Genomic DNA, 13,237 nt, shown 5'->3' with positions numbered 1-13,237 from the left:
CATATTTAAATATGATGAACTATGTATTAAAAACATACAATTGTTTATAAATGTTGCTTTGATAAATTTTTGAATATGGTTTACAGTAACAAAAAAGTGTATTATGATCGATTAAATGCGCTGATACATCATTGTGCCTGCAAAACACATAACACTGAGTGGAGTGGAGTACCGCTCCAAGATGGCCGCCCTAAATCTCGTCAGCGACAATAGGCGAGAGCGGTCCATGAGGCGTCTATCCTTATATTATGTCTATGGGAGTGAATGCATCAGCTCAGCAGTGCGCATGCGCAGTAAAGTGCGGGAAGCTTCCAGAATGTTTGTGGACTTAAACATTGGAAGAAACAACTTCGCTAAAGGTGAGTTATTCGTCTTCAGTATGTTTTCATGTGGCATGTATGCCTTTACTACTCGCATATATGGGTACATGTTGATTTGAAATGAGATGCAGGTTATCAGTTTGTGTGATCGGCAACAAGAGATTGTGATCGGCGATCACCGATCATACATATTTTCACGGAAATTGGCAGATTATGATTGGTGGCCAATCGATCGGCACACCTCTAAATTTAACACTAAGCTAGTTAACAAGAATAGGCTACTAGTTTTGTTATCCATCTTCCGAGCTGGGTAGTAGTGGTTATTTACTTGAGTAACATTTTTGGGGGGCACTGTACTTTTTTTTAAACTTTTATTAATAGTAGCAATAATCAATAATAGTACCTAATAACCTAATAGGTAATGCTACTTATACTTGAGTAGATTGACTTTGCATAAAGAAATAGATTTCATTGATTGGAAACATTAGATTCTTAGACTTCTGCAACATACGAGCAGACGTTTTTGCAAATCTGAGCATTATTGCTCAGCATTTTGTTCATGTCAGTACTTACATCATTTTTATATTAACAAAATGGGTATTTTATTTGAAAGTCATATGCTTGTTTTATGTATTTATACTGAATAAAATGCCTAATTGTACACCCCCCAAAAATCAGTGGGGGTCTATCAGAAAATTCCTCCAGAGCCGGGTCTGATTGTTACTGTTTTTGCAGAGTTTGCCAGAGTATAAAGTGGGATCTCTTGTGTTGCATTCAAGGCTGAAGAGGAGTCATTGACAATGCATTTCCCAATATTCTGGTCCAGTTTGACAGAAAGGTGAGGATTCTGTCGTGATTTTGTTTATGTGCACACATGCACATGAGTCTTCTTCACACCTGTACAATAAACTTCATGCTCGACAAAACCAGTTGTGTTTTGGTAGCAGGTTGGAAAATTATAGTTGCTCCTTTAATTGTACAACCATCAACATTCTAACCTGTCTTAGTCAGGCAACAAATAAGGATGAACAATTATTCTAGGCCACTTGTTTTGAAAAAATGTGATTTAGTTTGGCCTGGGGTCTTTCTGCATGGAGTTTGCACGTTCTCCCTGTGCATGGTGGGTTCTTTTTGGGTTCTCCGGTTTCCTCCCACAGTCCAAAAACATGACTGTCAGGTTAATTGGCCTCTCTAAATGGTTATTTGTCTGTCTCTGTGTTGTCCTGCGACAGACTGGCGACCTGTCCAGGGTGGACCCCGCCTCTCACCCGGAACGTTAGCTGGAGATAGGCAACAGCACCTCCTGACCCCATTAAGGGACAAGGGTGTACAGAAAATGAATGGATGGATGGTGATTTAGTTTCTTCAGAATATGCTTGTGCTTACTTTTATTGTTTTTCCTACTTGTAGACCAAAGATGTTGTTGCCATAAGGACTGCTACCCTGGGATGTGTCTCAGTTTTCCTCGACAACAATGGAGGAGAGTTCTACAATGTCTCTTGTATGTATTATAATTCTGTTTGTCAGAGGTTGTGCACAAGAAAATCAAAACTTTCACCTCATTCTTTTTTTAATTTGTACTTTTCTTATTATCCACAGGATTCAGATGCCATGGCAGACTTCATCCAGGTTCCTGTGTGGTTATTGACTGTTATGTTATGCTAAGTATATCATTTTGTTAAAATAAAATGTTGAATCTTGTAAATTTAAAATCTGTGCCTGTGGTAGGCTGAACTATTTTGAAGTTTGTTGTTACTAATTAAACACTGACATTAAAGGTTTTGTTTAAACTATTAATTGAAACTAGCTTAAATAGATGTTCAAATGGGTTGCCATCTGCCACGAGTTTATTCCTTTTGTAGTAAAGTGCCTGCACTGCACATGGTAAAGAAAATGGATAACAATTTTGAAAATACAGTTCTGTTATACCCTTTCTAATTGTTGAGTGTTCTTTCTACCCTGACAGCCAGTGCGGTCTTAAAACACTTAATTTAGTAGCACTTAAAAATATGTCTTTGAATTAACGTAATTCAATCATGGAAAGGATTTCCACACGATTACATAGCTTTCTTTCAGCATGAAGCATGTTTGTTGAGCTAACTTAATTGTCATGGGTTGTATTAACTTAATTAAGTAGTGCGAAGGTACCACTGTAAAATAAGTTGGTATCAACTAAATTTGCATTCATCTTAATCAAGTAAAGTAAATTATTTGGTCCAAAACATTGCAAATTATTTGGTCTGGCTCTATTAAATAACATTGGGTCCAACTAAAGTACATGAGTTGAATCAACCTCAAAAGTTAAGTTGAGCCAACACAATTGCTTTAAATTGGAGTAACAGAATTACATAGTGCTGAAACAAAGCAAAGTAATCAGGTGGAAATCCTTTCCATTATTTTTTTATTTTAATCCAACAGTTATTTTTTTCAGTGTAATTTGAGTAAAAAAAAGATTGTACTCAACCCAAAAATTCATTTACCATTTACTCTACCCACCTCTGACTATTCAGCTCACATCTGAACATTTCATTTCCTCTCCCTGGAGGAGTGGGGGAGGGGACCTGCAGCAAACAGCTGCTCAACATATTTCCTGAACTACAGCTTTATCTGCCCCAAAAGAAGCTTTACTAAAGTTCTGCCCACAGAAGCACATGAGAACACCCTGGAGACTATGACAGGAGACTATGGGGAAGACATCTTCATCAGGTCCACCAACTCCAATCCTTTTCTGAAGAAGACATTCTTTACGCTAATGCTCTGACACCCAAACTTAACCCTACCCCATAATCCTAGCCTTTACATCCAACCATATCCCGTACCCCGTAACCTGTCCCCTAATGCTAACCCAAACTACAGTGATAAGTGGTTAGTTGTATATCAATAGCAGACAGCCAGTCATGAACCAGAAAAGGAGTTGGACAAGTTTACTGTTGCATACGTGCCAGCTGGAAAGAATGTTTTGCAGAATCAGAAGGCCTGTGGTGCTGAGAGACTACAACTGCTTAGGGTTAAAATACTGGGTTACTGGGTAAAAATACAATGAAGGAAGGTGGATACCATTTAACATTCACTTTCAGAGTGACCACACTTTTATACATCAGTTCACATCTCATTGTTGCAAGTAAATTAAAACAGAAAATCTACCAACTAGGCTGAGCCGCCATCCTCTCCATGTAGTCCTTGACCAGGTCGAGGGCCCCGGCCCTGTGCGGGTATAGCAGGCAGAACATGGATAGGACACCCAAATTGTTGCCATAGACCTCATTCCAGCGGGCAGTGAACTCCATGGGACTCCAAGGGGGCAGGTATTCCTCTGGGTGCTCCAGCATGGTCTCCCCGGCCTCCCGGATCCTCCTGGCCATCTGTCGATGAGTTCCTGCCGCTGCATACTGTAGCTCCTCCACATCCCCACGGCTGAAGTACAACATGGGATGACTGTCATAGTTGCCTCCCATGAAGGGAATTCCCCCGCCAGGGTCCACTTCAGCTGCGGGAACTGGAGCAAGCAGGGGCCACAGCAGACTTATGAAGAAGACTGTGGGGGCCCCACGGGTGTGGGTTCTCATCGTCTCATCAGAGAGGGGTCTGCTGCATTGCCAAAGGAGTTCAGCTGAGAGGGAGAAAAGAGGATTAGAGAAGGCCAGCCAGAGTTTTCGTACAAAAGCCCTGCATTCCTTGAATAATGAGATCCAGCTGTAGGCCTGATGATGCAGGCTTTCCATACTCATATTTGCCATTACTGAGTTGCGTCATAAATGCCTGTAGATACATTATTCTGGTTAAGACAAACAAGCCTTAAACCAAACCCTACAGCTTCACAATGGCCCAATAGTCCTGCTCGGAACTGGCCAATAAATTCCATGACTTATTTCAAGTTTTGGCTCAGTGGAAAAGTTCAGATGGGATCCAAATGAATTTAAGACAGGAGTCAGGAATCCCAGTACACATAAAATTTTAACCCAGGATGACATGTAAAGCTGGTATTCCTCCTCAAGCTAATTTGACGTTTGACCCCTGAAGAGGTTACATTCCTTTGTAGTGAACATGAGGCTGAAGAGTGCGGACTAATTTATCACACTGAAGTATGACTGCAAAGGCAATCACCTTAAAATGACTGGATAGATCTCAAATTAGGTCACTAAAAAACAGCTACTTTTATCCTTGTAGATGGTGAGAGATTTAGTTATAGGCTTATTAAAAATGGTTAATTTTCTGTCAATTCTATATCTTTTAAATGGTTCAAGATTTGCCCTTAAAAACCAACATATTTGAATGTTAGACTTGTATTCAAAAGATAGTTCACTTGCAGCCACTACCTGTAAAAGAATAAAAAAGCTTTATTCACATTGCTGTGGACTGAAATCTTTGTAAATTGCTAAAGTTTGAGCTAAAAAACTATTAGATTTTAAATGTGCTTCAATACTGATAATGTAGTCTCAAATATGTATCTTGAGCTTTGTTGCTCTGTTAAAAATGAATGTAAAGTATATGTTCACAGAATGTGTGGGAGGGAATGAAAGACTATAATATTGCAGAAGGTTCTAACTTAGACAGTCCCCTATTTTACACCTAAACATTGTCATTTCATTCATTCTTACTTTTATTTCATACCTGTTTCAGATCTATGTACTCAAATCAGAGCCTACAAGATTTTCTTCTAGTAGACCATGAGCATAACTTTAAAAATTAATTCAATTTTTTTAGTCAAAGCAGCAACAGAAAGGCATCAACTGATCCATGGCAAAAAGTGTGAGAGTACAAAAAGTCACAAGAGCCTATTGAAACCACACTTAATGTAGAGCTATGACACTGTGCTGATTCTGACAGTGAATAAAGGAAAAAAAAACAAACAAACAAACAAAAAAAAACTAGCACCGCTTCACTGCATTTAGGTATTAATATTAAAAACAGAACACAAAAAGGTGAAATTCACTGATTTTTCCGCTCAGTACATCAAAAATAACCAGAACCACTATCCAAGTATGGAGAAGCAGCATTCAGCCTCTATGCACCGCAAATGTGGAACAAACTTTCAGGAAAATGCAAAACAGCCCAAACACAGAGTTGCCTTAAATCAAGGCTCAAAACATTCCTATTTAGATTTGCCTTTGATTAATAGTATGTTGAACATTGATCAACATATTTGATGTGTATTTGCTTGATGACTTTGATGATGGCATTTGACAAAATGTAATATTGTTTGTTTCATAATAAATGACTATGTTGTCTTTATGATTATCTTTAGAAATTATCTGTTTGTTGAAATTGATAAAAAAAAAGAACTTTCCACTTTGACTGTAGCGCATAACCCACATAAGGAGGCTTTAGTCCTTGACGTGGCTGTCGTAGGCTCGACTCCCAGCCTGATGATCTTTGCCGCATATCTTCCCCATTTTTTATTACTCACCTTCCTGTCTAACTACTCTAAAATAAAGCTCACATGAGCCAAAAGCCAAAAAAAAACTTTAAAAATATTTTTGTTTACTTCTTTATTTAAGTTGAGTGTGTCAAACTAAACAATTTGAGTAAGACTGACTTAAAGCTGTCAAGTTAAACCAACTTAATAAATTAAGTTGGATGAACTTAATTTAATTGCTTGTTACCAATTCAAGTAATTCAACTAAGTAGGTTCAACTATTTTCTTTTGTCAGAACATCCAATTACCTTCTTTTACTCAAAAACAGACTTTGGTGCTTCCAAATATACTTTTTTTAAAATATTTATTTTAGATTTTTGTGGCATAGGTGACCGTTGTCCGTCTTCCTGTCAAGCTACTGTTGAGTGAAGAGAAGCCAGACTGTGTTCTTTGTCCATGCTGCGCATGCGCTACAAAGCACGTACGGTTTCATTTGCTTTTTAAATTAATTTCTTCAGTTTGGTACAGAAAATCTTTCGCTTCTTGAAATATTTTAAACTTAGTTTATTTTTGAAAAACGTTTTTAAAAAATTCTGTGTAATTCTTCACTATTTTGCATTTTTTTAATCAAAAAAATTAGCCCACGTGACAATAACTGTAATAAAGACATGTTCTATTTTATTATTATTAATTATTATTATTATTGTTGTTATTATCGGAAACTCTGTTAGATGTACATTTTTGAATATGCTTTACTAAGCAAGTAAACTATATATAAAGTTGAGTCATAATGAAACTAGAGTTAATCGGGTTTCCTTGTTGTTCACTAGAAGTGGGATTCCTGTGAGCTTTTGTCACAGTGAAGGTTTATTAACTAAATCACTAAAACCACGATGAATACTCGACTGTCCATCATCGTAATTTTGCCCCGGTCCACCGGTTCCACCGTGGACCCGAACGGCACTAAACAGAACTACTTGTTCCATGAGAAGCCGTCCCTTCCGCCGCTGTCTCGCCACCTTTTCTTTCTCCAACTTTCACCTTCTTACTCCCTCCTTTCTGAGACTCTCTTTTTAACATCTCACACCTCCACACATCACTCTCCGTGACTTTTCAGTTTCAAACTAACCACTCACGCAAAACAACCCAATATTAGGCAGAGATTCGTGGTATTGGTAAGCCGCATCCACAGGACACAGGCAGCCCTGCGCCCGTCGACCATGAAGAACCTTCGACAATAAAGGAGGAGAACTTGATCAATTTACCTGTCAGAAGAAAGCCCAAAGCCCGACCTCAAAGCCATGTTCCCCCATCGCTCCAGATGCGACTCCAGCTGGATCACCGATAGGTTGGATCGGGGCTGATTTAGTGTTCGGAAACGAACCGAAGTTATGGAGTAAAGGAAAGTCTGAGAGGCAGGGGAGGGAGCTTTGTGCTGGGGAACGAGGAGGGGCAGCACGGGAGAGAGGCTTCATGAAGACCTGATGGAGGAGAGTGGGAGCCCTCCTCCCATGGCCCACAACTAAAGCTGCTCACTTACCCTGTGCCGTTCCACGGAAAAGCTGCTCAAATGGATTTAATCAAAAACATCAAAAATCTTCTTCAATAACAATAATTAACTTGATGACTTCATAAAAGTTCCCTTGAATCTGTGTTTATTATATAGTTATAAATATGCATCTGTGTTACTTGCTCTGAGCAATATTATTGTTGGTTTGTTTCTTGCTTTTCCACTACAACTTAAAGCTGTATCATTTAAGAAATATGTTTGTGTCAGAATGTCTTGGCAGTAAGACAGATCATTTGTGAGAAAAACTGAGTTTCTCACCCTGATCCCTATAGTCCTACTGCAAAAATACACCCTTATGGTCAGAAATAAACAACTAGGAGGAGGGTCTTATTGCTGCTACTCACGCTAGTATGAGAGTTCCTCAATGGAAGTACATATGTCTGTAGAACAACATTATTGGTGTTAACCCTAACCCTTGGCCTGTCACAACATTTGTTAGTGGTTAACCACTGACAAATGTGTCGGAACCACATGGACTGAGCTGGTTTCGTCAGATCGACCTAAGATTTTTCTTGATAAAATAACTCCTCGTATTTTAAGATGTTCTTCTGGGGCAAAAAATCATCGTTATTCTGCTAATATGACTGCATTCTCATAATTAAAAATGCTCGTAGCTTGGTCACAATACAGCCCACAGAAGTGACGACTGAAATAAAGCCACTTGGGCTGTGTTCGCACTGCAGCCTGAAGTGACCCAATTCCAATTTTTTTGAGATAATGCAACCTGTATCAGATTTTTTCATGACGGTCTGAACAACACAGGTAGAATTTTTTTCGAATGCAACCCAGGCCACTTGGGTATCCGATACGTATCTGAATCAAATATTACCTAACCTCCAGGTCACATTCATCCGACCTGAACGTCATTAATACTCGACAAATGTCACTATTCTGTGTCCTGATACACGCAAGCAGAAAGAAAAACAACAACCCTGACGAACTATAATGAGGATTAAGTTGCTCCGGTCAGACAACAACTTCGCATGTGCAAGCTAAGCTCCACCGTTAGCTTCCATGTTTACTTCCACAAACACTGAGCACTTCTTTTTATGGCGGTTGGCAGAACATAGTAGACCCCGCATTGGCCGCTCCAGCGCAGGAAATACGGTGGCCATCTTGGAGCGGTATACCCTCCTACTTTGCTCAACCAAAACAGCAGAAGATGCCTCAGCACTGAGGGATATTGTTTGGATCGTTGCACGGTCCACGATCTATGTAGACGTAGATCTGTTCGTCTCTGGCCACGAATACACTTCGTGGCCAGAGACGAACCATGTGGGAGAATAGTAACAGTTCATGGCGACTGTATGGCTGGATAGGTTATATTTAATTTATTTAGCTTTTTTTTTGCATGAAAGTATGGGGGACCAAAACTGACATAAGAAATAAAAGCATAAATATATATTTAGCTTTTCCTTGTCCTTACACGAGTTTTTGTCAAGAAATGTGTATATTTCTTTTTTCATTTCCTCTAAACATACGTTTTTGTCAAGTAAATATTTTATTTTGTCTTTTCCTTATACAAGCTCTCGTTTTTTTGTCAAGGGTCAAATCGAATAAAAATGAGTGTACCTCATCTGTATGGACCATTAGAACAATTTCACACTGATTTTGACTCAATAGGTCGCATGACCTAGAAGCTATTGAAGAGAAATACTAAATTTAAACTAAAAAAAAAACAAAAAAACATAGGTAACAAAAATAAAAAAAATTGTTAAAATGGAATAAAAATGCATGTGCCTCATATATACAGTTTAGTACAATAATTACACACTGATTTCTAGTCAATGTGGCACACAATATGGAAGCTATTGAAGAAAACATATTCTTTAATATTAAAATTATTTTAAATATTGAATATGACTTGACATTTTAATAGAGGGTAATGTGTCTCGTGTAAAAGCATGAGTTACCACTTTTTTGACAGTTGGTCACAAGGCAAGGCATTTATTAACATTTGTTTGACAGGAGTGTTGGGTTAGGAAATTTGTTGACAGTCCCTAAGTGAACCTTCAAGCGCTGAGGAGGGAGCTGGAGAACGGCTGGCTGAAATTAGCGTTCATAAATCGAAACTAACTTCACTGCAGTCAGTAACACAATAAAACCACCGGGATAAAGTTTGTTTTGATCTGTGGCCTGCAACGATGGCACCGAGAGACTACGCAAGACATAAATGCCCCACAAAGTCTGACGCAGTGACATTGGTTCCAAAGCTCTATTGGCCAATAGTAGCTGTTTATAATGAGCGTAAGCAACTATTTTTTTCTGTCACTAAGAGGCACTCCTCTTTGTTGTCTTGATGCACCCCATGATGTCACCAGCTTACTTCTGAATTTGACATGTTTCAGAGTTACAACAGAAGTCTGAGGTATGCAGGGTGAAGTGGATGGGTGACAGCAGCGCCCCTGCGGGGCTCCAATGTCCATGACCAAAGTGTTATTCATCCTGACAAACTGGCCTGTCAGTAAGGTAGCTGGAAATCCAGGTGATCAGGCAGGAGTCCACCCTCATTCTGGTACATTTTTCCAGAAGTGCAGGGGGCTGAATCATATTAAAGGCACTCGAAAAGTCCAGGAAGAGGATCCTGACGTTGCCACTTCCCTTGTCCAGGTGCGAGTCAGCTCAATGTAGGAGGCAGACAATGGCATCCTCCACTCCAACCTCTGCCCTGTAGGCAAACTGCAGGGGGTCTTCAGCGTCCTTTACCTGCATTCTCAGGTGGTTGAGGAAGAGCCTCTCTAGAGTCTTCATCAGATGTGATGTCAGTGCCACCGGTCTGAAGTCATGCAGCTCACTGGGCCTGCTCTTCTTAGGGACAGGAATGATGCAGGATGTCTTCCAGGGTGTGGGCACGCTCCCAAGTTGCAGACCAAGGTTGAAGATTCATCATAATGGTTCCCCGAGCTCAGTAGCACATATCTTGAGAATCCGAAGGGATACTCTGTCAGGTCCTGCAGCTTTTAGGGGTTGAAGCTTCCTCAGATCTGCCCTCAGCCATAAAGCGTGAAGGAGGTTGTGTGGAGGGAGAGAAAGGAGAGGGGCTACTAGGCTGCCTTGGAGGAGGAGGTTGGATTTTTTTGAGGTTGGGTCAGGAGGCTGGTATGGGATAGAGGTGAGGTGAGGGTGCCATGATGGTGGAATGAGTGCACCTGCTGGCAAGGAGGAGGATGTACTGGGGGAGAGCACCTGGGGCAGAGTACCAGTAGTGATGGTGGTGGGTGCAGTATAATGGCTAAATCTATTGAAAAAGTTATTTGGTTCATTAGCTCAGTCTTTATCTCGCCCCCTCTGTGCTAGTCTGAGCTTTGTGCCCTGTAATGGTTCTGAAACCATCCCAGACATCACTTAAGCAGTTTTCCCTCAGCTTCTGCTCCACCTTCTTCTTGTAGCAGTCTTTTGCCTCCCTCATACAACGTTTCACCTCCCTCTGTGCTGCCTTCATCTTTTCCTTATCTTTAGTCCTGAAGGCCATCTTCTTCTGGTTGAGGACAGCCTCGACTCCTTGTGTTACCTATGGTTTATTATTTGGGTAACGTCGAACAGTGTTGGGGCGAGGAGGGGCACCACATCTACACAGAAATTAAGATAATTTGTGAGACAGTGAGTCATCCCCTCTAGATCCTCACCATGAGCTCCCAGCAGCACATCCCAGTTTATGATGTTGAAACAATCTCTCAGGCCTCCTCTGCTTCAGGAGTCCATCTTCTGATGGAGCAAGTGAAGACACCCTGCCTTTGTACCAGGGGGTGGGGCTGTATGTACACTGGGTTGTCGTTTGAATTGCCCCGTGGAGGAAGGGCAACAGCCTTATATCCATCTTCTACATTGGTATACAGTAAATCAATTATCCTGTTTTTCCTGGTGGGCCAAACGTTATCATTTCAATGTCAGGCTCAGGCTTCAACGTGGATTCGATGCCTAATGTTGTTTCAACGTTGATTCATCCCTTATGTTGCTATATGGGATTTGACTGATTCCTCCAAATGAAACTTATGTCTATTGAAAAAAAAAAACAAAAAAAAAAAACTAGATCATAAAAATATGTAAAAATCACAGAACATTTTATTCAGTCGGCAGTACCTTAACACCTAAACACAGAAATACATTTCCTCTGCCTTTTCAAGATCTAAGACCACAAATAAGACCGACATAAGGCAAATGTGAAAATAATTTCCATGTCAGATGAAAGATGTACAGGTACAACAACTGTATGCAAAAAACAACAAAAAAACACTTACACACAGTACAACTAACAATTCACATTGGATGACCAATCTGACATCCGTAATGCTGACTGTTTAGGGGCAAAAATCTTGTCCCTTCAATTGTGAGATGATTTCCATTTTGAGGGGACTCTCCTAACATTCTGATAAAAATGATTTACTGTTTTCTGGGTGTATAACCCATCTTTTCACAAATACTGGAATATACTAAGGAGAACCAATAGAGCAAATGGACAAAACAAGAAGGCGATAGTGAACTGATGACACCAAATCAATCCAGAAGCAGATATTTATTTTTGGCACAGTGGGTTTGAATGTTTAATAGTATGGCAGTGAATTCTCAGCGGTCATTACATTTTCTAGTGTTTCAGACCTCACTGGCCTTTGTCATAAACAATTCCCTCATTTCAGGAGAGCTGTGAAATAAACCAACCAACATGCCAGTCTATTTTATACTGGCACATCTTGGTTCCAATATGGTTCCTTAATCAAGGGTTAAGTGGTGTGTTACAAGCAGTTCAAATTAAATTCTACTTAAATTCAAAAATACTTTATTGATCCCCAAAGGGAAATTGAATGTTATTGTAAATCATATTAATTCAGATGAACTGGCACAAGACCTTCACAGATTACCAAAGAGTACATGATGGAAATTAGACATGGGTATTATACAGAGTAGAAACTCCATCAAGTGTTTGTAATGATGTCTTCAGTCAGTGTTTTAACTGCCTGACTGTGATGTCTGGGGCTGCAATACGAGCAGTGCTACTGTACACAGTGCCCTGTCTGTTAATCTGAGAAATAAGTTCACCATTAGTATCTGATGCAGACAATAACATGTTGAGGATCGCATACCTGACTTTGTATTTGAAGAACTGAATGCATGTGGACAGCTAGGTTGGCGGTTAGGAATGGTTAACCAAGGCTTGTTGAGTAAACACTTATTTTTGGCATGTCAGTGCTGGCATGTTCCTTTAGTTGGACAATCCCATTGGCATGTTTTTAAGCACATATTGTTATGATTTTCCCTGATTTATCTGTACGGCAGAAAAGACTGAAGTGATCCTCAAAAGGAATGAGAGGTTCCTTACACCAAAAAGGGGTTTTGACTGTTTATACACCCAAAAGGACTGGGGCCTCATGCATAAAAGAGTGTGCAGTTTTCACACTAAAATTTGGAGTATGGAAAAATTTAGAAAAGTGCGGCGAACAAAACAAAATTGGATGTATAAAGCCGTGCATACGCACCTGTCCTTTATGAATCCTAATTTGCGGGAAATAGAGCACAGCTGCTGGTCCGCCTCTCGCCACCCATCAATATGTAAATTAGTATAAATACCCGGAAGTCTGCCACCAGTGAAGCAGTAACCATGGCAACAGCCTTGTTTGAAGCAGTATAAGTATTTATAATGATAACTATATATTTTATTTAAAAGGTGCTTTCAGGACACATAAGGTCTCCTCACAAAAATAAAAATAATACATTTTAAAGGAAAAAAAAATCAAAATAAATAAAGAGATGCAAATACCTGAACAGTAGCGCTTTCAAGACAGTTAGCGTGTCAGAGAGTACCCGGAGAAAACCCACGCATGCACAGGGAGAACATGCAAACTCCATGCAGAAAGACCGGGGCCGGGAATCGAACCCAGAACCTTCTTGCTGCACGGCAACAGCTCTACCAACTGCGCCACTGTGCAGCCCGGACTGTGGGAGGAAACCGGAGTACCCGGAGTCCTCCCACAGTCCAAAAAACATGACTGTTAGGTT

General features: G+C 40.1%; 2 long non-coding RNA genes and 1 pseudogene across 2 annotated transcripts; 2 read left to right on the top strand and 1 right to left on the bottom strand.

The window, feature by feature from the left end:
- Window positions 1-205: 205 nt before the first annotated feature.
- On the top strand, window positions 206-2,032 carry LOC107835039 (uncharacterized). The gene is made up of 2 exons (XR_001660869.1): window positions 206-1,158; window positions 1,731-2,032. It is a non-coding gene; the product is annotated as an uncharacterized LOC107835039 (long non-coding RNA).
- Window positions 2,033-3,231: 1,199 nt separating this feature from the next.
- On the bottom strand, window positions 3,232-7,133 carry LOC103132161 (dermatan-sulfate epimerase pseudogene; annotated as a pseudogene).
- Window positions 7,134-9,304: 2,171 nt separating this feature from the next.
- Window positions 9,305-11,480, top strand: LOC107835040 (uncharacterized). Its single transcript, XR_001660870.1, has 2 exons — window positions 9,305-10,333; window positions 10,364-11,480. It is a non-coding gene; the product is annotated as an uncharacterized LOC107835040 (long non-coding RNA).
- Window positions 11,481-13,237: the final 1,757 nt, after the last annotated feature.

This window comes from Poecilia formosa, unplaced genomic scaffold, assembly GCF_000485575.1.
Source record: "Poecilia formosa unplaced genomic scaffold, Poecilia_formosa-5.1.2 Scaffold942, whole genome shotgun sequence".
Taxonomy (NCBI): Eukaryota; Metazoa; Chordata; class Actinopteri; order Cyprinodontiformes; family Poeciliidae; genus Poecilia; species Poecilia formosa.
Note: the sequence above shows the minus strand (reverse complement) of the source record. Positions and strands in the feature narration are given on the sequence as shown.